The sequence below is a fragment of the Lepisosteus platostomus genome, chromosome 8, assembly GCF_059453375.1.
Source record: "Lepisosteus platostomus isolate fLepPlt1 chromosome 8, fLepPlt1.hap1, whole genome shotgun sequence".
Taxonomy (NCBI): domain Eukaryota; kingdom Metazoa; phylum Chordata; class Actinopteri; order Semionotiformes; family Lepisosteidae; genus Lepisosteus; species Lepisosteus platostomus.
This window is the reverse complement of record NC_142618.1, coordinates 15,087,151-15,113,091: the sequence shown is the minus strand read 5'-3', so window position 1 is coordinate 15,113,091 and position 25,941 is coordinate 15,087,151. Positions and strand designations below refer to the sequence as shown.

The window sequence follows — 25,941 nt, the reverse complement described above, 5'->3', positions numbered from 1 at the left end:
GATGAGGACAACGACAGCCAGCTTGGCATTGTTTTCCTCGGCACCTATCAATTATCACAGCAGGGTGTGACATCCCCGGGGCGTGGGGTGTGAGTGAGGGACAGGAAGCAAGCAAGAGACAGAGGAAGTCAAGAGCCACCACAACCTGTTGCTTGCCAGTAATCACACAACTATGGCCCTCAGCTGATACCCCTTTACAAGTGGGAGACCCTGCTCCGAGTCCAGCCCGAGTGCAAAAGGAGGGCAAAAGGCCCCAGCGAGATTTGAACTCGCGACCCCTGGTTTACAAGACCAGTGCTCTAACCCCTGAGCTATGGAGCCACAAGGCTCCAGGTCCTGACTCACGCGCACACAAACGTACCGAGTCAAGCAGCTGGCAACATGAGGGAGACACGGTGCCCGGCTCAGCTACACAGCGGAGAGAGCAGAGAAAGGACGCCACGGCGAAGCTGAAGTCTTGCACAGGCCCATGGAAGACACCGAAGATCACCAAGGGAATCGACAGTCGCCCCGGCTCTCGTGTGGTTCCATGGTGTAATGGTTAGCACTCTGGACTCTGAATCCAGCGATCCGAGTTCAAATCTCGGTGGAACCTTTTGTGGGTGACATTGGAATTGGTGTCTGGAATGCCAAACGGGAATTCCCGCTGAAATAAACGGGGTGGGGGGAAAAAAGCCACGCTTCCCTGACCAGGAACCGAACCTGGGCCGCAGCGGTGAGAGCGCCGAATCCAAACCACTAGACCACCAGGGACGCAGGGAAAGGCCCTCTCCCATCTGCGGCGTGCCCGCAGCGCGACCGACGTCGGCTCTTAAAGCGGGGCCAAGCTCGGCAATCTTTAATTGAGACAGAGACTCATCCACCCGCGATTTTAAAACTGCAGTAACGCGTTGAAGACACGACCCCGCCTGCCGTCGTCACTTAGATCTAACCTGTAAAAGAATCACTGCTACAACAGCTTCCGCGACGCAATGGTCAGCCACCTGGGGGAGGAACCGTGGTGTGAATGACTGGAAGGACACAACAGTGAAACCCACGAGGTTCAGTGTCATACAGACTAGTTTAACTTGACAGAAAATGAAATCACAAGTAGCCAGTGTGTCTGTAAAGGCTCTCCAGGAAAATCTCTCTCACGCTTCTGCTGAACTGCTGCTTCATCTACGCAGGGGCCCCCGCCTTCTTAATCAAGGAGTCCAATGGCAGCATTTGTCGCAAGTGCTCGTCAGTTCCCACACAGTCGGGGAAGAGCCCGGGACTTGATGAGGACAACGACAGCCAGCTTGGCATTGTTTTCCTCGGCACCTATCAATTATCACAGCAGGGTATGACGTCCCCGGGGCGTGGGGTGTGAGTGAGGGACAGGAAGCAGGCAAGAGACAGAGAAAGCCAAGAGCCACCACACCCTGTTGCTTGCCAGTATTCACACAATTACGGCCCTCAGCTGATACCCCTTTACAAGCGGGAGACCCTGCTCCGCGTCCAGCCCGAGTGCAAAAGGCCCCAGCGAGATTTGAACTCGCGACCACTGGTTTACAAGACCAGTGCTCTAACCCCTGAGCTATGGAGCCACAAGGCTCCAGACCCTGACTCACGCACACACAAACGTACCGAGTCACGCAGCTGGCTACATGTGGGAGACACGGTGCCCGGCTCAGCTACACAATGGAGAAAGCAAAGAAAGGACGCCACGGCGAAGCTGAAGTCTTGCACAGGCCCATGGAAGTCGCCCCAGCTCTCGTGTGGTTCCATGGTGTAATGGTTAGCACTCTGGGCTTTGAATCCAGCGATCCGAGTTCAAGTCTCGGTGGAACCTGTTGTGGGTGACATTGAAATCGAAACCTGTGTATGGAATCGTGGGCTGCTTTCCTTGTGTGCTCTGCTGTGGGCAAAGAAACCTGCTTTTACTCATCAGCCTTTCTAGGACCTGCAAGATATCACCCACTACTGCAGACGATTGAGTGTACAGCAGACATGCGTGTATTGTATGACAGAGGTTCCTGCGTCGTCAAAATACCCGGAACACCTCCTCCGAGTTCAACGTCTTGCACGGCTCTAAGGGTAACAAACGGGGTGTGGGAAAAAAGGCCACACTTCCCTGACCGGGAATCGAACCCGGGCCGCGGCGGTGAGAGCGCCGAATCCTAACCACTAGACCACCAGGGACACGGGGAAAAGCCCTCTCCCGTCTGTGGCGTGCCCGCAGCGCGACCGACGTCGGCTCTGAAAGCGGGGCCAAGCTCGGCAATCTTGAATTGAGACAGAGACTCATCCACCAGCGATTTTAAAACTGCAGTAACCCGTTGAAGACACGACCCCGCCTGCCGTCGTCACTTAGATCTAACCCGCAAAAGAATCACTGCTACAACAGCTTCCGCGACACAATGGTGTTGTGAAAAACTGGAAAGACACAACAGGGAAACCCACGAGGTTCAGTGTCATACAGACTAGTGTCGCTTGACAGACAAAACTTGCAGTACAAGATTTCTAAAGATTCTTCACAATCACAGGAGTTACACCCATTACACATCGGTGGGTTAACACTCACACACACAAAGAAAACCACATCGCCCAGCACAAAGAAGAAAACAAGACTTACACCAAGTTGAGAGCACTTTGCCGCTGGGGGAACGGAATCACGACTGTCTTCGATATTGACGCCAGGCTTTCCCTACACAAGGCCAGAACCAGACCGTGAAAAGATGGCTCCGGGATGCCCAGGCTGCTCAGGTCGAGCCCGTTATGCCAAAGCAGCCTGTGGCGGGCAATGAAAACTCAAGCAGCCAGTGTGTCTGCTTCCTGGTCTGCAAAGGCTCTCCAGGAAAATCTCTCTTGCGCTTCTGCTGAACTGCTGCTTCATCTACACAGGGGCCCCCGCCTTCTTAATCAAGGAGTCCAATGGCAGCATTAGTCGCAAGTGCTCGTCAGTTCCCACACAGTCGGGGAGGAGCCCGGGACTTGATGAGGACAACGACAGCCAGCTTGGCATTGTTTTCCTCGGCACCTATCAATTATCACAGCAGGTTGTGACGTCCCCGGGGCGTGGGGTGTGAGTGAGGGACAGGAAGCAAGGAAGAGACAGAGGAAGTCAAGAGCCACCACACCCTGTTGCTTGCCAGTAATCACACAACTATGGCCCTCAGCTGATACCCCTTTACAAGTGGGAGACCCTGCTCCGAGTCCAGCCCGAGTGCAAAAGGAGGGCAAAAGGCCCCAGCGAGATTTGAACTCGCGACCCCTGGTTTACAAGACCAGTGCTCTAACCCCTGAGCTATGGAGCCACAAGGCTCCAGGTCCTGACTCACGCGCACACAAACGTACCGAGTCAAGCAGCTGGCAACATGAGGGAGACACGGTGCCCGGCTCAGCTACACAGCGGAGAGAGCAGAGAAAGGACGCCACGGCGAAGCTGAAGTCTTGCACAGGCCCATGGAAGACACCGAAGATCACCAAGGGAATCGACAGTCGCCCCGGCTCTTGTGTGGTTCCATGGTGTAATGGTTAGCACTCTGGACTCTGAATCCAGCGATCCGAGTTCAAATCTCGGTGGAACCTTTTGTGGGTGACATTGGAATTGGTGTCTGGAATGCCAAACGGGAATTCCCGCTGAAATAAACGGGGTGGGGGGAAAAAAGCCACGCTTCCCTGACCAGGAACCGAACCTGGGCCGCAGCGGTGAGAGCGCCGAATCCAAACCACTAGACCACCAGGGACGCAGGGAAAGGCCCTCTCCCATCTGTGGCGTGCCCGCAGCGCGACCAACGTCGGCTCTTAAAGCGGGGCCAAGCTCGGCAATCTTTAATTGAGACAGAGACTCATCCACCCGCGATTTTAAAACTGCAGTAACGCGTTGAAGACACGACCCCGCCTGCCGTCGTCACATAGATCTAACCTGTAAAAGAATCACTGCTACAACAGCTTCCGCGACGCAATGGTCAGCCACCTGGGGGAGGAACCGTGGTGTGAATGACTGGAAGGACACAACAGGGAAACCCACGAGGTTCAGTGTCATACAGACTAGTTTAACTTGACAGAAAATGAAATCACAAGTAGCCAGTGTGTCTGTAAAGGCTCTCCAGGAAAATCTCTCTCACGCTTCTGCTGAACTGCTGCTTCAACTACGCAGGGGCCCCCGCCTTCTTAATCAAGGAGTCCAATGGCAGCATTTGTCGCAAGTGCTCGTCAGTTCCCACACAGTCGGGGAAGAGCCCGGGACTTGATGAGGACAACGACAGCCAGCTTGGCATTGTTTTCCTCGGCACCTATCAATTATCACAGCAGGGTATGACGTCCCCGGGGCGTGGGGTGTGAGTGAGGGACAGGAAGCAGGCAAGAGACAGAGAAAGCCAAGAGCCACCACACCCTGTTGCTTGCCAGTATTCACACAATTACGGCCCTCAGCTGATACCCCTTTACAAGCGGGAGACCCTGCTCCGCGTCCAGCCCGAGTGCAAAAGGCCCCAGCGAGATTTGAACTCGCGACCCCTGGTTTACAAGACCAGTGCTCTAACCCCTGAGATGTGGAGCCACAAGGCTCCAGACCCTGACTCACGCACACACAAACGTACCGAGTCACGCAGCTGGCTACATGTGGGAGACACGGTGCCCGGCTCAGCTACACAATGGAGAAAGCCAAGAAAGGACGCCACGGCAAAGCTGAAGTCTTGCACAGGCCCATGGAAGTCGCCCCAGCTCTCGTGTGGTTCCATGGTGTAATGGTTAGCACTCTGGGCTTTGAATCCAGCGATCCGAGTTCAAGTCTCGGTGGAACCTGTTGTGGGTGACATTGAAATCGAAACCTGTGTATGGAATCGTGGGCTGCTTTCCTTGTGTGCTCTGCTGTGGGCAAAGAAACCTGCTTTTACTCATCAGCCTTTCTAGGACCTGCAAGATATCACCCACTACTGCAGACGATTGAGTGTACAGCAGACATGCGTGTATTGTATGACAGAGGTTCCTGCGTCGTCAAAATACCCGGAACACCTCCTCCGAGTTCAACGTCTTGCACGGCTCTAAGGGTAACAAACGGGGTGTGGGAAAAAAGGCCACACTTCCCTGACCGGGAATCGAACCCGGGCCGCGGCGGTGAGAGCGCCGAATCCTAACCACTAGACCACCAGGGACACGGGGAAAAGCCCTCTCCCGTCTGTGGCGTGCCCGCAGTGCGACCGACGTCGGCTCTGAAAGCGGGGCCAAGCTCGGCAATCTTGAATTGAGACAGAGACTCATCCACCAGCGATTTTAAAACTGCAGTAACCCGTTGAAGACACGACCCCGCCTGCCGTCGTCACTTAGATCTAACCCGCAAAAGAATCACTGCTACAACAGCTTCCGCGACACAATGGTGTTGTGAAAAACTGGAAAGACACAACAGGGAAACCCACGAGGTTCAGTGTCATACAGACTAGTGTCGCTTGACAGACAAAACTTGCAGTACAAGATTTCTAAAGATTCTTCACAATCACAGGAGTTACACCCATCACACATCGGTGGGTTAACACTCACACACACAAAGAAAACCACATCGCCCAGCACAAAGAAGAAAACAAGACTTACACCAAGTTGAGAGCACTTTGCCGCTGGGGGAACGGAATCACGACTGTCTTCGATATTGACGCCAGGCTTTCCCTACACAAGGCCAGAACCAGACCGTGAAAAGATGGCTCCGGGATGCCCAGGCTGCTCAGGTCGAGCCCGTTATGCCAAAGCAGCCTGTGGCGGGCAATGAAAACTCAAGCAGCCAGTGTGTCTGCTTCCTGGTCTGCAAAGGCTCTCCAGGAAAATCTCTCTTGCGCTTCTGCTGAACTGCTGCTTCATCTACACAGGGGCCCCCGCCTTCTTAATCAAGGAGTCCAATGGCAGCATTAGTCGCAAGTGCTCGTCAGTTCCCACACAGTCGGGGAGGAGCCCGGGACTTGATGAGGACAACGACAGCCAGCTTGGCATTGTTTTCCTCGGCACCTATCAATTATCACAGCAGGTTGTGACGTCCCCGGGGCGTGGGGTGTGAGTGAGGGACAGGAAGCAAGGAAGAGACAGAGGAAGTCAAGAGCCACCACACCCTGTTGCTTGCCAGTAATCACACAACTATGGCCCTCAGCTGATACCCCTTTACAAGTGGGAGACCCTGCTCCGAGTCCAGCCCGAGTGCAAAAGGAGGGCAAAAGGCCCCAGCAAGATTTGAACTCGCGACCCCTGGTTTACAAGACCAGTGCTCTAACCCCTGAGCTATGGAGCCACAAGGCTCCAGGTCCTGACTCACGCGCACACAAACGTACCGAGTCAAGCAGCTGGCAACATGAGGGAGACACGGTGCCCGGCTCAGCTACACAGCGGAGAGAGCAGAGAAAGGACGCCACGGCGAAGCTGAAGTCTTGCACAGGCCCATGGAAGTCGCCCCAGCTCTCGTGTGGTTCCATGGTGTAATGGTTAGCACTCTGGGCTTTGAATCCAGCGATCCGAGTTCAAGTCTCGGTGGAACCTGTTGTGGGTGACATTGAAATCGGAACCTGTGTATGGAATCGTGGGCTGCTTTCCTTGCGTGCTCTGCTGTGGGCAAAGAAACCTGCTTTTACTCATCAGCCTTTCTAGGACCTGCAAGATATCACCCACTACTGCAGACGATTGAGTGTACAGCAGACATGCGTGTATTTTATGACAGAGGTTCCTGCGTCGTCAAAATACCCGGAACACCTCCTCCGAGTTCAACGTCTTGCACGGCTCTAAGGGTAACAAACGGGGTGTGGGAAAAAAGGCCACACTTCCCTGACCGGGAATCGAACCCGGGCCGCGGCGGTGAGAGCGCCGAATCCTAACCACTAGACCACCAGGGACACGGGGAAAAGCCCTCTCCCGTCTGTGGCGTGCCCGCAGTGCGACCGACGTCGGCTCTGAAAGCGGGGCCAAGCTCGGCAATCTTGAATTGAGACAGAGACTCATCCACCAGCGATTTTAAAACTGCAGTAACCCGTTGAAGACACGACCCCGCCTGCCGTCGTCACTTAGATCTAACCCGCAAAAGAATCACTGCTACAACAGCTTCCGCGACACAATGGTCAGCCAACTGGGGGAGGAACTGTGTTGTGAAAAACTGGAAAGACACAACAGGGAAACCCACGAGGTTCAGTGTCATACAGACTAGTGTCGCTTGACAGACAAAACTTGCAGTACAAGATTTCTAAAGATTCTTCACAATCACAGGAGTTACAGCCATCACACATCGGTGGGTTAACACTCACACACACAAAGAAAACCACATCGCCCAGCACAAAGAAGAAAACAAGACTTACACCAAGTTGAGAGCACTTTGCCGCTGGGGGAACGGAATCACGACTGTCTTCGATATTGACGCCAGGCTTTCCCTACACAAGGCCAGAACCAGACCGTGAAAAGATGGCTCCGGGATGCCCGCGCTGCTCAGGTCGAGCCCGTTATGCCAAAGCAGCCTGTGGCGGGCAATGAAAACTCAAGCAGCCAGTGTGTCTGCTTCCTGGTCTGCAAAGGCTCTCCAGGAAAATCTCTCTTGCGCTTCTGCTGAACTGCTGCTTCATCTACACAGGGGCCCCCGCCTTCTTAATCAAGGAGTCCAATGGCAGCATTAGTCGCAAGTGCTCGTCAGTTCCCACACAGTCGGGGAGGAGCCCGGGACTTGATGAGGACAACGACAGCCAGCTTGGCATTGATTTCCTCGGCACCTATCAATTATCACAGCAGGGTGTGACGTCCCCGGGGCGTGGGGTGTGAGTGAGGGACAGGAAGCAAGCAAGAGACAGAGGAAGTCAAGAGCCACCACACCCTGTTGCTTGCCAGTAATCACACAACTATGGCCCTCAGCTGATACCCCTTTACAAGTGGGAGACCCTGCTCCGAGTCCAGCCCGAGTGCAAAAGGAGGGCAAAAGGCCCCAGCGAGATTTGAACTCGCGACCCCTGGTTTACAAGACCAGTGCTCTAACCCCTGAGCTATAGAGCCACAAGGCTCCAGCTCCTGACTCACGCGCACACAAACGTACCGAGTCAAGCAGCTGGCAACATGAGGGAGACACGGTGCCCGGCTCAGCTACACAGCGGAGAGAGCAGAGAAAGGACGCCACGGCGAAGCTGAAGTCTTGCACAGGCCCATGGAAGTCGCCCCAGCTCTCGTGTGGTTCCATGGTGTAATGGTTAGCACTCTGGGCTTTGAATCCAGCGATCTGAGTTCAAGTCTCGGTGGAACCTGTTGTGGGTGACATTGAAATCGGAACCTGTGTATGGAATCGTGGGCTGCTTTCCTTGCGTGCTCTGCTGTGGGCAAAGAAACCTGCTTTTTTCTCATCAGCCTTTCTAGGACCTGCAAGATATCACCCACTACTGCAGACGATTGAGTGTACAGCAGACATGCGTGTATTTTATGACAGAGGTTCCTGCGTCGTCAAAATACCCGGAACACCTCCTCCGAGTTCAACGTCTTGCACGGCTCTAAGGGTAACAAACGGGGTGTGGGAAAAAAGGCCACACTTCCCTGACCGGGAATCGAACCCGGGCCGCGGCGGTGAGAGCGCCGAATCCTAACCACTAGACCACCAGGGACACGGGGAAAAGCCCTCTCCCGTCTGTGGCGTGCCCGCAGTGCGACCGACGTCGGCTCTGAAAGCGGGGCCAAGCTCGGCAATCTTGAATTGAGACAGAGACTCATCCACCAGCGATTTTAAAACTGCAGTAACCCGTTGAAGACACGACCCCGCCTGCCGTCGTCACTTAGATCTAACCCGCAAAAGAATCACTGCTACAACAGCTTCCGCGACACAATGGTCAGCCAACTGGGGGAGGAACTGTGTTGTGAAAAACTGGAAAGACACAACAGGGAAACCCACGAGGTTCAGTGTCATACAGACTAGTGTCGCTTGACAGACAAAACTTGCAGTACAAGATTTCTAAAGATTCTTCACAATCACAGGAGTTACAGCCATCACACATCGGTGGGTTAACACTCACACACACAAAGAAAACCACATCGCCCAGCACAAAGAAGAAAACAAGACTTACACCAAGTTGAGAGCACTTTGCCGCTGGGGGAACGGAATCACGACTGTCTTCGATATTGACGCCAGGCTTTCCCTACACAAGGCCAGAACCAGACCGTGAAAAGATGGCTCCGGGATGCCCGCGCTGCTCAGGTCGAGCCCGTTATGCCAAAGCAGCCTGTGGCGGGCAATGAAAACTCAAGCAGCCAGTGTGTCTGCTTCCTGGTCTGCAAAGGCTCTCCAGGAAAATCTCTCTTGCGCTTCTGCTGAACTGCTGCTTCATCTACACAGGGGCCCCCGCCTTCTTAATCAAGGAGTCCAATGGCAGCATTAGTCGCAAGTGCTCGTCAGTTCCCACACAGTCGGGGAGGAGCCCGGGACTTGATGAGGACAACGACAGCCAGCTTGGCATTGATTTCCTCGGCACCTATCAATTATCACAGCAGGGTGTGACGTCCCCGGGGCGTGGGGTGTGAGTGAGGGACAGGAAGCAAGCAAGAGACAGAGGAAGTCAAGAGCCACCACACCCTGTTGCTTGCCAGTAATCACACAACTATGGCCCTCAGCTGATACCCCTTTACAAGTGGGAGACCCTGCTCCGAGTCCAGCCCGAGTGCAAAAGGAGGGCAAAAGGCCCCAGCGAGATTTGAACTCGCGACCCCTGGTTAACAAGACCAGTGCTCTAACCCCTGAGCTATAGAGCCACAAGGCTCCAGGTCCTGACTCACGCGCACACAAACGTACCGAGTCAAGCAGCTGGCAACATGAGGGAGACACGGTGCCCGGCTCAGCTACACAGCGGAGAGAGCAGAGAAAGGACGCCACGGCGAAGCTGAAGTCTTGCACAGGCCCATGGAAGTCGCCCCAGCTCTCGTGTGGTTCCATGGTGTAATGGTTAGCACTCTGGGCTTTGAATCCAGCGATCCGAGTTCAAGTCTCGGTGGAACCTGTTGTGGGTGACATTGAAATCGGAACCTGTGTATGGAATCGTGGGCTGCTTTCCTTGCGTGCTCTGCTGTGGGCAAAGAAACCTGCTTTTACTCATCAGCCTTTCTAGGACCTGCAAGATATCACCCACTACTGCAGACGATTGAGTGTACAGCAGACATGCGTGTATTTTATGACAGAGGTTCCTGCGTCGTCAAAATACCCGGAACACCTCCTCCGAGTTCAACGTTTTGCACGGCTCTAAGGGTAACAAACGGGGTGTGGGAAAAAAGGCCACACTTCCCTGACCGGGAATCGAACCCGGGCCGCGGCAGTGAGAGCGCCGAATCCTAACCACTAGACCACCAGGGACACGGGGAAAAGCCCTCTCCCGTCTGTGGCGTGCCCGCAGTGCGACCGACGTCGGCTCTGAAAGCGGGGCCAAGCTCGGCAATCTTGAATTGAGACAGAGACTCATCCACCAGCGATTTTAAAACTGCAGTAACCCGTTGAAGACACGACCCCGCCTGCCGTCGTCACTTAGATCTAACCCGCAAAAGAATCACTGCTACAACAGCTTCCGCGACACAATGGTCAGCCAACTGGGGGAGGAACTGTGTTGTGAAAAACTGGAAAGACACAACAGGGAAACCCACGAGGTTCAGTGTCATACAGACTAGTGTCGCTTGACAGACAAAACTTGCAGTACAAGATTTCTAAAGATTCTTCACAATCACAGGAGTTACAGCCATCACACATCGGTGGGTTAACACTCACACACACAAAGAAAACCACATCGCCCAGCACAAAGAAGAAAACAAGACTTACACCAAGTTGAGAGCACTTTGCCGCTGGGGGAACGGAATCACGACTGTCTTCGATATTGACGCCAGGCTTTCCCTACACAAGGCCAGAACCAGACCGTGAAAAGATGGCTCCGGGATGCCCGCGCTGCTCAGGTCGAGCCCGTTATGCCAAAGCAGCCTGTGGCGGGCAATGAAAACTCAAGCAGCCAGTGTGTCTGCTTCCTGGTCTGCAAAGGCTCTCCAGGAAAATCTCTCTTGCGCTTCTGCTGAACTGCTGCTTCATCTACACAGGGGCCCCCGCCTTCTTAATCAAGGAGTCCAATGGCAGCATTAGTCGCAAGTGCTCGTCAGTTCCCACACAGTCGGGGAGGAGCCCGGGACTTGATGAGGACAACGACAGCCAGCTTGGCATTGATTTCCTCGGCACCTATCAATTATCACAGCAGGGTGTGACGTCCCCGGGGCGTGGGGTGTGAGTGAGGGACAGGAAGCAAGCAAGAGACAGAGGAAGTCAAGAGCCACCACACCCTGTTGCTTGCCAGTAATCACACAACTATGGCCCTCAGCTGATACCCCTTTACAAGTGGGAGACCCTGCTCCGAGTCCAGCCCGAGTGCAAAAGGAGGGCAAAAGGCCCCAGCGAGATTTGAACTCGCGATCCCTGGTTTACAAGACCAGTGCTCTAACCCCTGAGCTATAGAGCCACAAGGCTCCAGCTCCTGACTCACGCGCACACAAACGTACCGAGTCAAGCAGCTGGCAACATGAGGGAGACACGGTGCCCGGCTCAGCTACACAGCGGAGAGAGCAGAGAAAGGACGCCACGGCGAAGCTGAAGTCTTGCACAGGCCCATGGAAGTCGCCCCAGCTCTCGTGTGGTTCCATGGTGTAATGGTTAGCACTCTGGGCTTTGAATCCAGCGATCCGAGTTCAAGTCTCGGTGGAACCTGTTGTGGGTGACATTGAAATCGGAACCTGTGTATGGAATCGTGGGCTGCTTTCCTTGCGTGCTCTGCTGTGGGCAAAGAAACCTGCTTTTTTCTCATCAGCCTTTCTAGGACCTGCAAGATATCACCCACTACTGCAGACGATTGAGTGTACAGCAGACATGCGTGTATTTTATGACAGAGGTTCCTGCGTCGTCAAAATACCCGGAACACCTCCTCCGAGTTCAACGTCTTGCACGGCTCTAAGGGTAACAAACGGGGTGTGGGAAAAAAGGCCACACTTCCCTGACCGGGAATCGAACCCGGGCCGCGGCGGTGAGAGCGCCGAATCCTAACCACTAGACCACCAGGGACACGGGGAAAAGCCCTCTCCCGTCTGTGGCGTGCCCGCAGTGCGACCGACGTCGGCTCTGAAAGCGGGGCCAAGCTCGGCAATCTTGAATTGAGACAGAGACTCATCCACCAGCGATTTTAAAACTGCAGTAACCCGTTGAAGACACGACCCCGCCTGCCGTCGTCACTTAGATCTAACCCGCAAAAGAATCACTGCTACAACAGCTTCCGCGACACAATGGTCAGCCAACTGGGGGAGGAACTGTGTTGTGAAAAACTGGAAAGACACAACAGGGAAACCCACGAGGTTCAGTGTCATACAGACTAGTGTCGCTTGACAGACAAAACTTGCAGTACAAGATTTCTAAAGATTCTTCACAATCACAGGAGTTACAGCCATCACACATCGGTGGGTTAACACTCACACACACAAAGAAAACCACATCGCCCAGCACAAAGAAGAAAACAAGACTTACACCAAGTTGAGAGCACTTTGCCGCTGGGGGAACGGAATCACGACTGTCTTCGATATTGACGCCAGGCTTTCCCTACACAAGGCCAGAACCAGACCGTGAAAAGATGGCTCCGGGATGCCCGCGCTGCTCAGGTCGAGCCCGTTATGCCAAAGCAGCCTGTGGCGGGCAATGAAAACTCAAGCAGCCAGTGTGTCTGCTTCCTGGTCTGCAAAGGCTCTCCAGGAAAATCTCTCTTGCGCTTCTGCTGAACTGCTGCTTCATCTACACAGGGGCCCCCGCCTTCTTAATCAAGGAGTCCAATGGCAGCATTAGTCGCAAGTGCTCGTCAGTTCCCACACAGTCGGGGAGGAGCCCGGGACTTGATGAGGACAACGACAGCCAGCTTGGCATTGATTTCCTCGGCACCTATCAATTATCACAGCAGGGTGTGACGTCCCCGGGGCGTGGGGTGTGAGTGAGGGACAGGAAGCAAGCAAGAGACAGAGGAAGTCAAGAGCCACCACACCCTGTTGCTTGCCAGTAATCACACAACTATGGCCCTCAGCTGATACCCCTTTACAAGTGGGAGACCCTGCTCCGAGTCCAGCCCGAGTGCAAAAGGAGGGCAAAAGGCCCCAGCGAGATTTGAACTCGCGACCCCTGGTTAACAAGACCAGTGCTCTAACCCCTGAGCTATAGAGCCACAAGGCTCCAGGTCCTGACTCACGCGCACACAAACGTACCGAGTCAAGCAGCTGGCAACATGAGGGAGACACGGTGCCCGGCTCAGCTACACAGCGGAGAGAGCAGAGAAAGGACGCCACGGCGAAGCTGAAGTCTTGCACAGGCCCATGGAAGTCGCCCCAGCTCTCGTGTGGTTCCATGGTGTAATGGTTAGCACTCTGGGCTTTGAATCCAGCGATCCGAGTTCAAGTCTCGGTGGAACCTGTTGTGGGTGACATTGAAATCGGAACCTGTGTATGGAATCGTGGGCTGCTTTCCTTGCGTGCTCTGCTGTGGGCAAAGAAACCTGCTTTTACTCATCAGCCTTTCTAGGACCTGCAAGATATCACCCACTACTGCAGACGATTGAGTGTACAGCAGACATGCGTGTATTTTATGACAGAGGTTCCTGCGTCGTCAAAATACCCGGAACACCTCCTCCGAGTTCAACGTTTTGCACGGCTCTAAGGGTAACAAACGGGGTGTGGGAAAAAAGGCCACACTTCCCTGACCGGGAATCGAACCCGGGCCGCGGCAGTGAGAGCGCCGAATCCTAACCACTAGACCACCAGGGACACGGGGAAAAGCCCTCTCCCGTCTGTGGCGTGCCCGCAGTGCGACCGACGTCGGCTCTGAAAGCGGGGCCAAGCTCGGCAATCTTGAATTGAGACAGAGACTCATCCACCAGCGATTTTAAAACTGCAGTAACCCGTTGAAGACACGACCCCGCCTGCCGTCGTCACTTAGATCTAACCCGCAAAAGAATCACTGCTACAACAGCTTCCGCGACACAATGGTCAGCCAACTGGGGGAGGAACTGTGTTGTGAAAAACTGGAAAGACACAACAGGGAAACCCACGAGGTTCAGTGTCATACAGACTAGTGTCGCTTGACAGACAAAACTTGCAGTACAAGATTTCTAAAGATTCTTCACAATCACAGGAGTTACAGCCATCACACATCGGTGGGTTAACACTCACACACACAAAGAAAACCACATCGCCCAGCACAAAGAAGAAAACAAGACTTACACCAAGTTGAGAGCACTTTGCCGCTGGGGGAACGGAATCACGACTGTCTTCGATATTGACGCCAGGCTTTCCCTACACAAGGCCAGAACCAGACCGTGAAAAGATGGCTCCGGGATGCCCGCGCTGCTCAGGTCGAGCCCGTTATGCCAAAGCAGCCTGTGGCGGGCAATGAAAACTCAAGCAGCCAGTGTGTCTGCTTCCTGGTCTGCAAAGGCTCTCCAGGAAAATCTCTCTTGCGCTTCTGCTGAACTGCTGCTTCATCTACACAGGGGCCCCCGCCTTCTTAATCAAGGAGTCCAATGGCAGCATTAGTCGCAAGTGCTCGTCAGTTCCCACACAGTCGGGGAGGAGCCCGGGACTTGATGAGGACAACGACAGCCAGCTTGGCATTGATTTCCTCGGCACCTATCAATTATCACAGCAGGGTGTGACGTCCCCGGGGCGTGGGGTGTGAGTGAGGGACAGGAAGCAAGCAAGAGACAGAGGAAGTCAAGAGCCACCACACCCTGTTGCTTGCCAGTAATCACACAACTATGGCCCTCAGCTGATACCCCTTTACAAGTGGGAGACCCTGCTCCGAGTCCAGCCCGAGTGCAAAAGGAGGGCAAAAGGCCCCAGCGAGATTTGAACTCGCGATCCCTGGTTTACAAGACCAGTGCTCTAACCCCTGAGCTATAGAGCCACAAGGCTCCAGCTCCTGACTCACGCGCACACAAACGTACCGAGTCAAGCAGCTGGCAACATGAGGGAGACACGGTGCCCGGCTCAGCTACACAGCGGAGAGAGCAGAGAAAGGACGCCACGGCGAAGCTGAAGTCTTGCACAGGCCCATGGAAGTCGCCCCAGCTCTCGTGTGGTTCCATGGTGTAATGGTTAGCACTCTGGGCTTTGAATCCAGCGATCCGAGTTCAAGTCTCGGTGGAACCTGTTGTGGGTGACATTGAAATCGGAACCTGTGTATGGAATCGTGGGCTGCTTTCCTTGCGTGCTCTGCTGTGGGCAAAGAAACCTGCTTTTTTCTCATCAGCCTTTCTAGGACCTGCAAGATATCACCCACTACTGCAGACGATTGAGTGTACAGCAGACATGCGTGTATTTTATGACAGAGGTTCCTGCGTCGTCAAAATACCCGGAACACCTCCTCCGAGTTCAACGTCTTGCACGGCTCTAAGGGTAACAAACGGGGTGTGGGAAAAAAGGCCACACTTCCCTGACCGGGAATCGAACCCGGGCCGCGGCGGTGAGAGCGCCGAATCCTAACCACTAGACCACCAGGGACACGGGGAAAAGCCCTCTCCCGTCTGTGGCGTGCCCGCAGTGCGACCGACGTCGGCTCTGAAAGCGGGGCCAAGCTCGGCAATCTTGAATTGAGACAGAGACTCATCCACCAGCGATTTTAAAACTGCAGTAACCCGTTGAAGACACGACCCCGCCTGCCGTCGTCACTTAGATCTAACCCGCAAAAGAATCACTGCTACAACAGCTTCCGCGACACAATGGTCAGCCAACTGGGGGAGGAACTGTGTTGTGAAAAACTGGAAAGACACAACAGGGAAACCCACGAGGTTCAGTGTCATACAGACTAGTGTCGCTTGACAGACAAAACTTGCAGTACAAGATTTCTAAAGATTCTTCACAATCACAGGAGTTACAGCCATCACACATCGGTGGGTTAACACTCACACACACAAAGAAAACCACATCGCCCAGCACAAAGAAGAAAACAAGACTTACACCAAGTTGAGAGCACTTTGCCGCTGGGGGAACGGAATCACGACTGTCTTCGATATTGACGCCAGGCTTTCCCTACACAAGGCCAGAACCAGACCGTGAAAAGATGGCTCCGGGATGCCCGCGCTGCTCAGGTCGAGCCCGTTATGCCAAAGCAGCCTGTGGCGGGCAATGAAAACTCAAGCAGCCAGTGTGTCTGCTTCCTGGTCTGCAAAGGCTCTCCAGGAAAATCTCTCTTGCGCTTCTGCTGAACTGCTGCTTCATCTACACAGGGGCCCCCGCCTTCTTAATCAAGGAGTCCAATGGCAGCATTAGTCGCAAGTGCTCGTCAGTTCCCACACAGTCGGGGAGGAGCCCGGGACTTGATGAGGACAACGACAGCCAGCTTGGCATTGATTTCCTCGGCACCTATCAATTATCACAGCAGGGTGTGACGTCCCCGGGGCGTGGGGTGTGAGTGAGGGACAGGAAGCAAGCAAGAGACAGAGGAAGTCAAGAGCCACCACACCCTGTTGCTTGCCAGTAATCACACAACTATGGCCCTCAGCTGATACCCCTTTACAAGTGGGAGACCCTGCTCCGAGTCCAGCCCGAGTGCAAAAGGAGGGCAAAAGGCCCCAGCGAGATTTGAACTCGCGACCCCTGGTTAACAAGACCAGTGCTCTAACCCCTGAGCTATAGAGCCACAAGGCTCCAGGTCCTGACTCACGCGCACACAAACGTACCGAGTCAAGCAGCTGGCAACATGAGGGAGACACGGTGCCCGGCTCAGCTACACAGCGGAGAGAGCAGAGAAAGGACGCCACGGCGAAGCTGAAGTCTTGCACAGGCCCATGGAAGTCGCCCCAGCTCTCGTGTGGTTCCATGGTGTAATGGTTAGCACTCTGGGCTTTGAATCCAGCGATCCGAGTTCAAGTCTCGGTGGAACCTGTTGTGGGTGACATTGAAATCGGAACCTGTGTATGGAATCGTGGGCTGCTTTCCTTGCGTGCTCTGCTGTGGGCAAAGAAACCTGCTTTTACTCATCAGCCTTTCTAGGACCTGCAAGATATCACCCACTACTGCAGACGATTGAGTGTACAGCAGACATGCGTGTATTTTATGACAGAGGTTCCTGCGTCGTCAAAATACCCGGAACACCTCCTCCGAGTTCAACGTTTTGCACGGCTCTAAGGGTAACAAACGGGGTGTGGGAAAAAAGGCCACACTTCCCTGACCGGGAATCGAACCCGGGCCGCGGCGGTGAGAGCGCCGAATCCTAACCACTAGACCACCAGGGACACGGGGAAAAGCCCTCTCCCGTCTGTGGCGTGCCCGCAGTGCGACCGACGTCGGCTCTGAAAGCGGGGCCAAGCTCGGCAATCTTGAATTGAGACAGAGACTCATCCACCAGCGATTTTAAAACTGCAGTAACCCGTTGAAGACACGACCCCGCCTGCCGTCGTCACTTAGATCTAACCCGCAAAAGAATCACTGCTACAACAGCTTCCGCGACACAATGGTCAGCCAACTGGGGGAGGAACTGTGTTGTGAAAAACTGGAAAGACACAACAGGGAAACCCACGAGGTTCAGTGTCATACAGACTAGTGTCGCTTGACAGACAAAACTTGCAGTACAAGATTTCTAAAGATTCTTCACAATCACAGGAGTTACAGCCATCACACATCGGTGGGTTAACACTCACACACACAAAGAAAACCACATCGCCCAGCACAAAGAAGAAAACAAGACTTACACCAAGTTGAGAGCACTTTGCCGCTGGGGGAACGGAATCACGACTGTCTTCGATATTGACGCCAGGCTTTCCCTACACAAGGCCAGAACCAGACCGTGAAAAGATGGCTCCGGGATGCCCGCGCTGCTCAGGTCGAGCCCGTTATGCCAAAGCAGCCTGTGGCGGGCAATGAAAACTCAAGCAGCCAGTGTGTCTGCTTCCTGGTCTGCAAAGGCTCTCCAGGAAAATCTCTCTTGCGCTTCTGCTGAACTGCTGCTTCATCTACACAGGGGCCCCCGCCTTCTTAATCAAGGAGTCCAATGGCAGCATTAGTCGCAAGTGCTCGTCAGTTCCCACACAGTCGGGGAGGAGCCCGGGACTTGATGAGGACAACGACAGCCAGCTTGGCATTGATTTCCTCGGCACCTATCAATTATCACAGCAGGGTGTGACGTCCCCGGGGCGTGGGGTGTGAGTGAGGGACAGGAAGCAAGCAAGAGACAGAGGAAGTCAAGAGCCACCACACCCTGTTGTTGCCAGTAATCACACAACTATGGCCCTCAGCTGATACCCCTTTACAAGTGGGAGACCCTGCTCCGAGTCCAGCCCGAGTGCAAAAGGAGGGCAAAAGGCCCCAGCGAGATTTGAACTCGCGATCCCTGGTTTACAAGACCAGTGCTCTAACCCCTGAGCTATAGAGCCACAAGGCTCCAGGTCCTGACTCACGCGCACACAAACGTACCGAGTCAAGCAGCTGGCAACATGAGGGAGACACGGTGCCCGGCTCAGCTACACAGCGGAGAGAGCAGAGAAAGGACGCCACGGCAGAGCTGAAGTCTTGCACAGGCCCATGGAAGTCGCCCCAGCTCTCGTGTGGTTCCATGGTGTAATGGTTAGCACTCTGGGCTTTGAATCCAGCGATCCGAGTTCAAGTCTCGGTGGAACCTGTTGTGGGTGACATTGAAATCGGAACCTGTGTATGGAATCGTGGGCTGCTTTCCTTGCGTGCTCTGCTGTGGGCAAAGAAACCTGCTTTTACTCATCAGCCTTTCTAGGACCTGCAAGATATCACCCACTACTGCAGACGATTGAGTGTACAGCAGACATGCGTGTATTTTATGACAGAGGTTCCTGCGTCGTCAAAATACCCGGAACACCTCCTCCGAGTTCAACGTCTTGCACGGCTCTAAGGGTAACAAACGGGGTGTGGGAAAAAAGGCCACACTTCCCTGACCGGGAATCGAACCCGGGCCGCGGCGGTGAGAGCGCCGAATCCTAACCACTAGACCACCAGGGACACGGGGAAAAGCCCTCTCCCGTCTGTGGCGTGCCCGCAGTGCGACCGACGTCGGCTCTGAAAGCGGGGCCAAGCTCGGCAATCTTGAATTGAGACAGAGACTCATCCACCAGCGATTTTAAAACTGCAGTAACCCGTTGAAGACACGACCCCGCCTGCCGTCGTCACTTAGATCTAACCCGCAAAAGAATCACTGCTACAACAGCTTCCGCGACACAATGGTCAGCCAACTGGGGGAGGAACTGTGTTGTGAAAAACTGGAAAGACACAACAGGGAAACCCACGAGGTTCAGTGTCATACAGACTAGTGTCGCTTGACAGACAAAACTTGCAGTACAAGATTTCTAAAGATTCTTCACAATCACAGGAGTTACAGCCATCACACATCGGTGGGTTAACACTCACACACACAAAGAAAACCACATCGCCCAGCACAAAGAAGAAAACAAGACTTACACCAAGTTGAGAGCACTTTGCCGCTGGGGGAACGGAATCACGACTGTCTTCGATATTGACGCCAGGCTTTCCCTACACAAGGCCAGAACCAGACCGTGAAAAGATGGCTCCGGGATGCCCGCGCTGCTCAGGTCGAGCCCGTTATGCCAAAGCAGCCTGTGGCGGGCAATGAAAACTCAAGCAGCCAGTGTGTCTGCTTCCTGGTCTGCAAAGGCTCTCCAGGAAAGGCTGCTTCATCTACACAGGGGCCCCCGCCTTCTTAATCAAGGAGTCCAATGGCAGCATTAGTCGCAAGTGCTCGTCAGTTCCCACACAGTCGGGGAGGAGCCCGGGACTTGATGAGGACAACGACAGCCAGCTTGGCATTGTTTTCCTCGGCACCTATCAATTATCACAGCAGGGTGTGACGTCCCCGGGGCGTGGGGTGTGAGTGAGGGACAGGAAGCAAGCAAGAGACAGAGGAAGTCAAGAGCCACCACAACCTGTTGCTTGCCAGTAATCACACAACTATGGCCCTCAGCTGATACCCCTTTACAAGTGGGAGACCCTGCTCCGAGTCCAGCCCGAGTGCAAAAGGAGGGCAAAAGGCCCCAGCGAGATTTGAACTCGCGACCCCTGGTTTACAAGACCAGTGCTCTAACCCCTGAGCTATAGAGCCACAAGGCTCCAGGTCCTGACTCACGCGCACACAAACGTACCGAGTCAAGCAGCTGGCAACATGAGGGAGACACGGTGCCCGGCTCAGCTACACAGCGGAGAGAGCAGAGAAAGGACGCCACGGCGAAGCTGAAGTCTTGCACAGGCCCATGGAAGTCGCCCCAGCTCTCGTGTGGTTCCATGGTGTAATGGTTAGCACTCCGGGCTTTGAATCCAGCGATCCGAGTTCAAGTCTCGGTGGAACCTGTTGTGGGTGACATTGAAATCGGAACCTGTGTATGGAATCGTGGGCTGCTTTCCTTGCGTGCTCTGCTGTGGGCAAAGAAACCTGCTTTTACTCATCAGCCTTTCTAGGACCTGCAAGATATCACCCACTACTGCAGACGATTGAGTGTACAGCAGACATGCGTGTATTTTATGACAGAGGTTCCTGCGTCGTCAAAATACCCGGAACACCTCCTCCGAGTTCAACGTCTTGCGCGGCTCTAAGGGTAACAAACGGGGTGTGGGAAAAAAGGCCACACTTCCCTGACCGGGAATCGAACCCGGGCCGCGGCGGTGAGAGCGCCGAATCCTAACCACTAGACCACCAGGGACACGGGGAAAAGCCCTCTCCCGTCTGTGGCGTGCCCGCAGTGCGACCGACGTCGGCTCTGAAAGCGGGGCCAAGCTCGGCAATCTTGAATTGAGACAGAGACTCATCCACCAGCGATTTTAAAACTGCAGTAACCCGTTGAAGACACGACCCCGCCTGCCGTCGTCACTTAGATCTAACCCGCAAAAGAATCACTGCTACAACAGCTTCCGCGACACAATGGTCAGCCAACTGGGGGAGGAACTGTGTTGTGAAAAACTGGAAAGACACAACAGGGAAACCCACGAGGTTCAGTGTCATACAGACTAGTGTCGCTTGACAGACAAAACTTGCAGTACAAGATTTCTAAAGATTCTTCACAATCACAGGAGTTACAGCCATCACACATCGGTGGGTTAACACTCACACACACAAAGAAAACCACATCGCCCAGCACAAAGAAGAAAACAAGACTTACACCAAGTTGAGAGCACTTTGCCGCTGGGGGAACGGAATCACGACTGTCTTCGATATTGACGCCAGGCTTTCCCTACACAAGGCCAGAACCAGACCGTGAAAAGATGGCTCCGGGATGCCCGCGCTGCTCAGGTCGAGCCCGTTATGCCAAAGCAGCCTGTGGCGGGCAATGAAAACTCAAGCAGCCAGTGTGTCTGCTTCCTGGTCTGCAAAGGCTCTCCAGGAAAATCTCTCTTGCGCTTCTGCTGAACTGCTGCTTCATCTACACAGGGGCCCCCGCCTTCTTAATCAAGGAGTCCAATGGCAGCATTAGTCGCAAGTGCTCGTCAGTTCCCACACAGTCGGGGAGGAGCCCGGGACTTGATGAGGACAACGACAGCCAGCTTGGCATTGATTTCCTCGGCACCTATCAATTATCACAGCAGGGTGTGACGTCCCCGGGGCGTGGGGTGTGAGTGAGGGACAGGAAGCAAGCAAGAGACAGAGGAAGTCAAGAGCCACCACACCCTGTTGTTGCCAGTAATCACACAACTATGGCCCTCAGCTGATACCCCTTTACAAGTGGGAGACCCTGCTCCGAGTCCAGCCCGAGTGCAAAAGGAGGGCAAAAGGCCCCAGCGAGATTTGAACTCGCGATCCCTGGTTTACAAGACCAGTGCTCTAACCCCTGAGCTATAGAGCCACAAGGCTCCAGGTCCTGACTCACGCGCACACAAACGTACCGAGTCAAGCAGCTGGCAACATGAGGGAGACACGGTGCCCGGCTCAGCTACACAGCGGAGAGAGCAGAGAAAGGACGCCACGGCGAAGCTGAAGTCTTGCACAGGCCCATGGAAGTCGCCCCAGCTCTCGTGTGGTTCCATGGTGTAATGGTTAGCACTCTGGGCTTTGAATCCAGCGATCCGAGTTCAAGTCTCGGTGGAACCTGTTGTGGGTGACATTGAAATCGGAACCTGTGTATGGAATCGTGGGCTGCTTTCCTTGCGTGCTCTGCTGTGGGCAAAGAAACCTGCTTTTACTCATCAGCCTTTCTAGGACCTGCAAGATATCACCCACTACTGCAGACGATTGAGTGTACAGCAGACATGCGTGTATTTTATGACAGAGGTTCCTGCGTCGTCAAAATACCCGGAACACCTCCTCCGAGTTCAACGTCTTGCACGGCTCTAAGGGTAACAAACGGGGTGTGGGAAAAAAGGCCACACTTCCCTGACCGGGAATCGAACCCGGGCCGCGGCGGTGAGAGCGCCGAATCCTAACCACTAGACCACCAGGGACACGGGGAAAAGCCCTCTCCCGTCTGTGGCGTGCCCGCAGTGCGACCGACGTCGGCTCTGAAAGCGGGGCCAAGCTCGGCAATCTTGAATTGAGACAGAGACTCATCCACCAGCGATTTTAAAACTGCAGTAACCCGTTGAAGACACGACCCCGCCTGCCGTCGTCACTTAGATCTAACCCGCAAAAGAATCACTGCTACAACAGCTTCCGCGACACAATGGTCAGCCAACTGGGGGAGGAACTGTGTTGTGAAAAACTGGAAAGACACAACAGGGAAACCCACGAGGTTCAGTGTCATACAGACTAGTGTCGCTTGACAGACAAAACTTGCAGTACAAGATTTCTAAAGATTCTTCACAATCACAGGAGTTACAGCCATCACACATCGGTGGGTTAACACTCACACACACAAAGAAAACCACATCGCCCAGCACAAAGAAGAAAACAAGACTTACACCAAGTTGAGAGCACTTTGCCGCTGGGGGAACGGAATCACGACTGTCTTCGATATTGACGCCAGGCTTTCCCTACACAAGGCCAGAACCAGACCGTGAAAAGATGGCTCCGGGATGCCCGCGCTGCTCAGGTCGAGCCCGTTATGCCAAAGCAGCCTGTGGCGGGCAATGAAAACTCAAGCAGCCAGTGTGTCTGCTTCCTGGTCTGCAAAGGCTCTCCAGGAAAATCTCTCTTGCGCTTCTGCTGAACTGCTGCTTCATCTACACAGGGGCCCCCGCCTTCTTAATCAAGTAGTCCAATGGCAGCATTAGTCGCAAGTGCTCGTCAGTTCCCACACAGTCGGGGAGGAGCCCGGGACTTGATGAGGACAACGACAGCCAGCTTGGCATTGTTTTCCTCGGCACCTATCAATTATCACAGCAGGGTGTGACGTCCCCGGGGCGTGGGGTGTGAGTGAGGGACAGGAAGCAAGCAAGAGACAGAGGAAGTCAAGAGCCACCACAACCTGTTGCTTGCCAGTAATCACACAACTATGGCCCTCAGCTGATACCCCTTTACAAGTGGGAGACCCTGCTCCGAGTCCAGCCCGAGTGCAAAAGGAGGGCAAAAGGCCCCAGCGAGATTTGAACTCGCGACCCCTGGTTAACAAGACCAGTGCTCTAACCCCTGAGCTATAGAGCCACAAGGCTCCAGGTCCTGACTCACGCGCACACAAACGTACCGAGTCAAGCAGCTGGCAACATGAGGGAGACACGGTGCCCGGCTCAGCTACACAGCGGAGAGAGCAGAGAAAGGACGCCACGGCGAAGCTGAAGTCTTGCACAGGCCCATGGAAGTCGCCCCAGCTCTCGTGTGGTTCCATGGTGTAATGGTTAGCACTCTGGGCTTTGAATCCAGCGATCCGAGTTCAAGTCTCGGTGGAACCTGTTGTGGGTGACATTGAAATCGGAACCTGTGTATGGAATCGTGGGCTGCTTTCCTTGCGTGCTCTGCTGTGGGCAAAGAAACCTGCTTTTACTCATCAGCCTTTCTAGGACCTGCAAGATATCACCCACTACTGCAGACGATTGAGTGTACAGCAGACATGCGTGTATTTTATGACAGAGGTTCCTGCGTCGTCAAAATACCCGGAACACCTCCTCCGAGTTCAACGTCTTGCACGGCTCTAAGGGTAACAAACGGGGTGTGGGAAAAAAGGCCACACTTCCCTGACCGGGAATCGAACCCGGGCCGCGGCGGTGAGAGCGCCGAATCCTAACCACTAGACCACCAGGGACACGGGGAAAAGCCCTCTCCCGTCTGTGGCGTGCCCGCAGTGCGACCGACGTCGGCTCTGAAAGCGGGGCCAAGCTCGGCAATCTTGAATTGAGACAGAGACTCATCCACCAGCGATTTTAAAACTGCAGTAACCCGTTGAAGACACGACCCCGCCTGCCGTCGTCACTTAGATCTAACCCGCAAAAGAATCACTGCTACAACAGCTTCCGCGACACAATGGTCAGCCAACTGGGGGAGGAACTGTGTTGTGAAAAACTGGAAAGACACAACAGGGAAACCCACGAGGTTCAGTGTCATACAGACTAGTGTCGCTTGACAGACAAAACTTGCAGTACAAGATTTCTAAAGATTCTTCACAATCACAGGAGTTACAGCCATCACACATCGGTGGGTTAACACTCACACACACAAAGAAAACCACATCGCCCAGCACAAAGAAGAAAACAAGACTTACACCAAGTTGAGAGCACTTTGCCGCTGGGGGAACGGAATCACGACTGTCTTCGATATTGACGCCAGGCTTTCCCTACACAAGGCCAGAACCAGACCGTGAAAAGATGGCTCCGGGATGCCCGCGCTGCTCAGGTCGAGCCCGTTATGCCAAAGCAGCCTGTGGCGGGCAATGAAAACTCAAGCAGCCAGTGTGTCTGCTTCCTGGTCTGCAAAGGCTCTCCAGGAAAATCTCTCTTGCGCTTCTGCTGAACTGCTGCTTCATCTACACAGGGGCCCCCGCCTTCTTAATCAAGTAGTCCAATGGCAGCATTAGTCGCAAGTGCTCGTCAGTTCCCACACAGTCGGGGAGGAGCCCGGGACTTGATGAGGACAACGACAGCCAGCTTGGCATTGTTTTCCTCGGCACCTATCAATTATCACAGCAGGGTGTGACGTCCCCGGGGCGTGGGGTGTGAGTGAGGGACAGGAAGCAAGCAAGAGACAGAGGAAGTCAAGAGCCACCACAACCTGTTGCTTGCCAGTAATCACACAACTATGGCCCTCAGCTGATACCCCTTTACAAGTGGGAGACCCTGCTCCGAGTCCAGCCCGAGTGCAAAAGGAGGGCAAAAGGCCCCAGCGAGATTTGAACTCGCGACCCCTGGTTAACAAGACCAGTGCTCTAACCCCTGAGCTATAGAGCCACAAGGCTCCAGGTCCTGACTCACGCGCACACAAACGTACCGAGTCAAGCAGCTGGCAACATGAGGGAGACACGGTGCCCGGCTCAGCTACACAGCGGAGAGAGCAGAGAAAGGACGCCACGGCGAAGCTGAAGTCTTGCACAGGCCCATGGAAGTCGCCCCAGCTCTCGTGTGGTTCCATGGTGTAATGGTTAGCACTCTGGGCTTTGAATCCAGCGATCCGAGTTCAAGTCTCGGTGGAACCTGTTGTGGGTGACATTGAAATCGGAACCTGTGTATGGAATCGTGGGCTGCTTTCCTTGCGTGCTCTGCTGTGGGCAAAGAAACCTGCTTTTACTCATCAGCCTTTCTAGGACCTGCAAGATATCACCCACTACTGCAGACGATTGAGTGTACAGCAGACATGCGTGTATTTTATGACAGAGGTTCCTGCGTCGTCAAAATACCCGGAACACCTCCTCCGAGTTCAACGTTTTGCACGGCTCTAAGGGTAACAAACGGGGTGTGGGAAAAAAGGCCACACTTCCCTGACCGGGAATCGAACCCGGGCCGCGGCGGTGAGAGCGCCGAATCCTAACCACTAGACCACCAGGGACACGGGGAAAAGCCCTCTCCCGTCTGTGGCGTGCCCGCAGTGCGACCGACGTCGGCTCTGAAAGCGGGGCC

General features: G+C 54.3%; 46 non-coding genes across 46 annotated transcripts; 16 read left to right on the top strand and 30 right to left on the bottom strand.

Moving 5' to 3' along the window:
* Nucleotides 1–248: 248 nt before the first annotated feature.
* trnat-ugu (transfer RNA threonine (anticodon UGU)) lies at nucleotides 249–321 on the bottom strand. Its single transcript has one exon. It is a non-coding gene; the product is annotated as a tRNA-Thr (tRNA).
* Nucleotides 322–523: 202 nt separating this feature from the next.
* trnaq-cug (transfer RNA glutamine (anticodon CUG)) lies at nucleotides 524–595 on the top strand. The gene has a single exon. It is a non-coding gene; the product is annotated as a tRNA-Gln (tRNA).
* Nucleotides 596–1,495: 900 nt separating this feature from the next.
* Nucleotides 1,496–1,568, bottom strand: trnat-ugu (transfer RNA threonine (anticodon UGU)). The gene has a single exon. It is a non-coding gene; the product is annotated as a tRNA-Thr (tRNA).
* A 173-nt stretch (nucleotides 1,569–1,741) lies between these two features.
* On the top strand, nucleotides 1,742–1,813 carry trnaq-uug (transfer RNA glutamine (anticodon UUG)). The gene has a single exon. It is a non-coding gene; the product is annotated as a tRNA-Gln (tRNA).
* A 278-nt stretch (nucleotides 1,814–2,091) lies between these two features.
* trnae-cuc (transfer RNA glutamic acid (anticodon CUC)) lies at nucleotides 2,092–2,163 on the bottom strand. Its single transcript has one exon. It is a non-coding gene; the product is annotated as a tRNA-Glu (tRNA).
* Nucleotides 2,164–3,205: 1,042 nt separating this feature from the next.
* trnat-ugu (transfer RNA threonine (anticodon UGU)) lies at nucleotides 3,206–3,278 on the bottom strand. The gene has a single exon. It is a non-coding gene; the product is annotated as a tRNA-Thr (tRNA).
* A 202-nt stretch (nucleotides 3,279–3,480) lies between these two features.
* trnaq-cug (transfer RNA glutamine (anticodon CUG)) lies at nucleotides 3,481–3,552 on the top strand. The gene has a single exon. It is a non-coding gene; the product is annotated as a tRNA-Gln (tRNA).
* Nucleotides 3,553–4,452: 900 nt separating this feature from the next.
* Nucleotides 4,453–4,525, bottom strand: trnat-ugu (transfer RNA threonine (anticodon UGU)). The gene has a single exon. It is a non-coding gene; the product is annotated as a tRNA-Thr (tRNA).
* A 173-nt stretch (nucleotides 4,526–4,698) lies between these two features.
* On the top strand, nucleotides 4,699–4,770 carry trnaq-uug (transfer RNA glutamine (anticodon UUG)). The gene has a single exon. It is a non-coding gene; the product is annotated as a tRNA-Gln (tRNA).
* Nucleotides 4,771–5,048: 278 nt separating this feature from the next.
* On the bottom strand, nucleotides 5,049–5,120 carry trnae-cuc (transfer RNA glutamic acid (anticodon CUC)). The gene has a single exon. It is a non-coding gene; the product is annotated as a tRNA-Glu (tRNA).
* Nucleotides 5,121–6,162: 1,042 nt separating this feature from the next.
* On the bottom strand, nucleotides 6,163–6,235 carry trnat-ugu (transfer RNA threonine (anticodon UGU)). Its single transcript has one exon. It is a non-coding gene; the product is annotated as a tRNA-Thr (tRNA).
* Nucleotides 6,236–6,408: 173 nt separating this feature from the next.
* Nucleotides 6,409–6,480, top strand: trnaq-uug (transfer RNA glutamine (anticodon UUG)). The gene has a single exon. It is a non-coding gene; the product is annotated as a tRNA-Gln (tRNA).
* Nucleotides 6,481–6,758: 278 nt separating this feature from the next.
* Nucleotides 6,759–6,830, bottom strand: trnae-cuc (transfer RNA glutamic acid (anticodon CUC)). The gene has a single exon. It is a non-coding gene; the product is annotated as a tRNA-Glu (tRNA).
* A 1,065-nt stretch (nucleotides 6,831–7,895) lies between these two features.
* trnat-ugu (transfer RNA threonine (anticodon UGU)) lies at nucleotides 7,896–7,968 on the bottom strand. The gene has a single exon. It is a non-coding gene; the product is annotated as a tRNA-Thr (tRNA).
* A 173-nt stretch (nucleotides 7,969–8,141) lies between these two features.
* On the top strand, nucleotides 8,142–8,213 carry trnaq-uug (transfer RNA glutamine (anticodon UUG)). Its single transcript has one exon. It is a non-coding gene; the product is annotated as a tRNA-Gln (tRNA).
* A 279-nt stretch (nucleotides 8,214–8,492) lies between these two features.
* On the bottom strand, nucleotides 8,493–8,564 carry trnae-cuc (transfer RNA glutamic acid (anticodon CUC)). Its single transcript has one exon. It is a non-coding gene; the product is annotated as a tRNA-Glu (tRNA).
* A 1,065-nt stretch (nucleotides 8,565–9,629) lies between these two features.
* Nucleotides 9,630–9,702, bottom strand: trnat-ugu (transfer RNA threonine (anticodon UGU)). Its single transcript has one exon. It is a non-coding gene; the product is annotated as a tRNA-Thr (tRNA).
* A 173-nt stretch (nucleotides 9,703–9,875) lies between these two features.
* trnaq-uug (transfer RNA glutamine (anticodon UUG)) lies at nucleotides 9,876–9,947 on the top strand. The gene has a single exon. It is a non-coding gene; the product is annotated as a tRNA-Gln (tRNA).
* A 278-nt stretch (nucleotides 9,948–10,225) lies between these two features.
* Nucleotides 10,226–10,297, bottom strand: trnae-cuc (transfer RNA glutamic acid (anticodon CUC)). The gene has a single exon. It is a non-coding gene; the product is annotated as a tRNA-Glu (tRNA).
* A 1,065-nt stretch (nucleotides 10,298–11,362) lies between these two features.
* On the bottom strand, nucleotides 11,363–11,435 carry trnat-ugu (transfer RNA threonine (anticodon UGU)). The gene has a single exon. It is a non-coding gene; the product is annotated as a tRNA-Thr (tRNA).
* Nucleotides 11,436–11,608: 173 nt separating this feature from the next.
* On the top strand, nucleotides 11,609–11,680 carry trnaq-uug (transfer RNA glutamine (anticodon UUG)). The gene has a single exon. It is a non-coding gene; the product is annotated as a tRNA-Gln (tRNA).
* Nucleotides 11,681–11,959: 279 nt separating this feature from the next.
* Nucleotides 11,960–12,031, bottom strand: trnae-cuc (transfer RNA glutamic acid (anticodon CUC)). Its single transcript has one exon. It is a non-coding gene; the product is annotated as a tRNA-Glu (tRNA).
* Nucleotides 12,032–13,096: 1,065 nt separating this feature from the next.
* trnat-ugu (transfer RNA threonine (anticodon UGU)) lies at nucleotides 13,097–13,169 on the bottom strand. Its single transcript has one exon. It is a non-coding gene; the product is annotated as a tRNA-Thr (tRNA).
* Nucleotides 13,170–13,342: 173 nt separating this feature from the next.
* trnaq-uug (transfer RNA glutamine (anticodon UUG)) lies at nucleotides 13,343–13,414 on the top strand. The gene has a single exon. It is a non-coding gene; the product is annotated as a tRNA-Gln (tRNA).
* Nucleotides 13,415–13,692: 278 nt separating this feature from the next.
* trnae-cuc (transfer RNA glutamic acid (anticodon CUC)) lies at nucleotides 13,693–13,764 on the bottom strand. Its single transcript has one exon. It is a non-coding gene; the product is annotated as a tRNA-Glu (tRNA).
* A 1,065-nt stretch (nucleotides 13,765–14,829) lies between these two features.
* trnat-ugu (transfer RNA threonine (anticodon UGU)) lies at nucleotides 14,830–14,902 on the bottom strand. Its single transcript has one exon. It is a non-coding gene; the product is annotated as a tRNA-Thr (tRNA).
* A 173-nt stretch (nucleotides 14,903–15,075) lies between these two features.
* On the top strand, nucleotides 15,076–15,147 carry trnaq-uug (transfer RNA glutamine (anticodon UUG)). The gene has a single exon. It is a non-coding gene; the product is annotated as a tRNA-Gln (tRNA).
* Nucleotides 15,148–15,426: 279 nt separating this feature from the next.
* trnae-cuc (transfer RNA glutamic acid (anticodon CUC)) lies at nucleotides 15,427–15,498 on the bottom strand. The gene has a single exon. It is a non-coding gene; the product is annotated as a tRNA-Glu (tRNA).
* A 1,065-nt stretch (nucleotides 15,499–16,563) lies between these two features.
* Nucleotides 16,564–16,636, bottom strand: trnat-ugu (transfer RNA threonine (anticodon UGU)). Its single transcript has one exon. It is a non-coding gene; the product is annotated as a tRNA-Thr (tRNA).
* A 173-nt stretch (nucleotides 16,637–16,809) lies between these two features.
* On the top strand, nucleotides 16,810–16,881 carry trnaq-uug (transfer RNA glutamine (anticodon UUG)). The gene has a single exon. It is a non-coding gene; the product is annotated as a tRNA-Gln (tRNA).
* A 278-nt stretch (nucleotides 16,882–17,159) lies between these two features.
* On the bottom strand, nucleotides 17,160–17,231 carry trnae-cuc (transfer RNA glutamic acid (anticodon CUC)). Its single transcript has one exon. It is a non-coding gene; the product is annotated as a tRNA-Glu (tRNA).
* Nucleotides 17,232–18,295: 1,064 nt separating this feature from the next.
* trnat-ugu (transfer RNA threonine (anticodon UGU)) lies at nucleotides 18,296–18,368 on the bottom strand. The gene has a single exon. It is a non-coding gene; the product is annotated as a tRNA-Thr (tRNA).
* A 173-nt stretch (nucleotides 18,369–18,541) lies between these two features.
* On the top strand, nucleotides 18,542–18,613 carry trnaq-uug (transfer RNA glutamine (anticodon UUG)). Its single transcript has one exon. It is a non-coding gene; the product is annotated as a tRNA-Gln (tRNA).
* Nucleotides 18,614–18,891: 278 nt separating this feature from the next.
* Nucleotides 18,892–18,963, bottom strand: trnae-cuc (transfer RNA glutamic acid (anticodon CUC)). The gene has a single exon. It is a non-coding gene; the product is annotated as a tRNA-Glu (tRNA).
* A 1,041-nt stretch (nucleotides 18,964–20,004) lies between these two features.
* trnat-ugu (transfer RNA threonine (anticodon UGU)) lies at nucleotides 20,005–20,077 on the bottom strand. Its single transcript has one exon. It is a non-coding gene; the product is annotated as a tRNA-Thr (tRNA).
* A 173-nt stretch (nucleotides 20,078–20,250) lies between these two features.
* trnaq-uug (transfer RNA glutamine (anticodon UUG)) lies at nucleotides 20,251–20,322 on the top strand. Its single transcript has one exon. It is a non-coding gene; the product is annotated as a tRNA-Gln (tRNA).
* A 278-nt stretch (nucleotides 20,323–20,600) lies between these two features.
* trnae-cuc (transfer RNA glutamic acid (anticodon CUC)) lies at nucleotides 20,601–20,672 on the bottom strand. Its single transcript has one exon. It is a non-coding gene; the product is annotated as a tRNA-Glu (tRNA).
* A 1,064-nt stretch (nucleotides 20,673–21,736) lies between these two features.
* On the bottom strand, nucleotides 21,737–21,809 carry trnat-ugu (transfer RNA threonine (anticodon UGU)). Its single transcript has one exon. It is a non-coding gene; the product is annotated as a tRNA-Thr (tRNA).
* A 173-nt stretch (nucleotides 21,810–21,982) lies between these two features.
* On the top strand, nucleotides 21,983–22,054 carry trnaq-uug (transfer RNA glutamine (anticodon UUG)). Its single transcript has one exon. It is a non-coding gene; the product is annotated as a tRNA-Gln (tRNA).
* A 278-nt stretch (nucleotides 22,055–22,332) lies between these two features.
* On the bottom strand, nucleotides 22,333–22,404 carry trnae-cuc (transfer RNA glutamic acid (anticodon CUC)). Its single transcript has one exon. It is a non-coding gene; the product is annotated as a tRNA-Glu (tRNA).
* A 1,065-nt stretch (nucleotides 22,405–23,469) lies between these two features.
* trnat-ugu (transfer RNA threonine (anticodon UGU)) lies at nucleotides 23,470–23,542 on the bottom strand. The gene has a single exon. It is a non-coding gene; the product is annotated as a tRNA-Thr (tRNA).
* A 173-nt stretch (nucleotides 23,543–23,715) lies between these two features.
* On the top strand, nucleotides 23,716–23,787 carry trnaq-uug (transfer RNA glutamine (anticodon UUG)). The gene has a single exon. It is a non-coding gene; the product is annotated as a tRNA-Gln (tRNA).
* A 278-nt stretch (nucleotides 23,788–24,065) lies between these two features.
* Nucleotides 24,066–24,137, bottom strand: trnae-cuc (transfer RNA glutamic acid (anticodon CUC)). Its single transcript has one exon. It is a non-coding gene; the product is annotated as a tRNA-Glu (tRNA).
* A 1,065-nt stretch (nucleotides 24,138–25,202) lies between these two features.
* Nucleotides 25,203–25,275, bottom strand: trnat-ugu (transfer RNA threonine (anticodon UGU)). The gene has a single exon. It is a non-coding gene; the product is annotated as a tRNA-Thr (tRNA).
* A 173-nt stretch (nucleotides 25,276–25,448) lies between these two features.
* Nucleotides 25,449–25,520, top strand: trnaq-uug (transfer RNA glutamine (anticodon UUG)). Its single transcript has one exon. It is a non-coding gene; the product is annotated as a tRNA-Gln (tRNA).
* Nucleotides 25,521–25,798: 278 nt separating this feature from the next.
* Nucleotides 25,799–25,870, bottom strand: trnae-cuc (transfer RNA glutamic acid (anticodon CUC)). Its single transcript has one exon. It is a non-coding gene; the product is annotated as a tRNA-Glu (tRNA).
* Nucleotides 25,871–25,941: the final 71 nt, after the last annotated feature.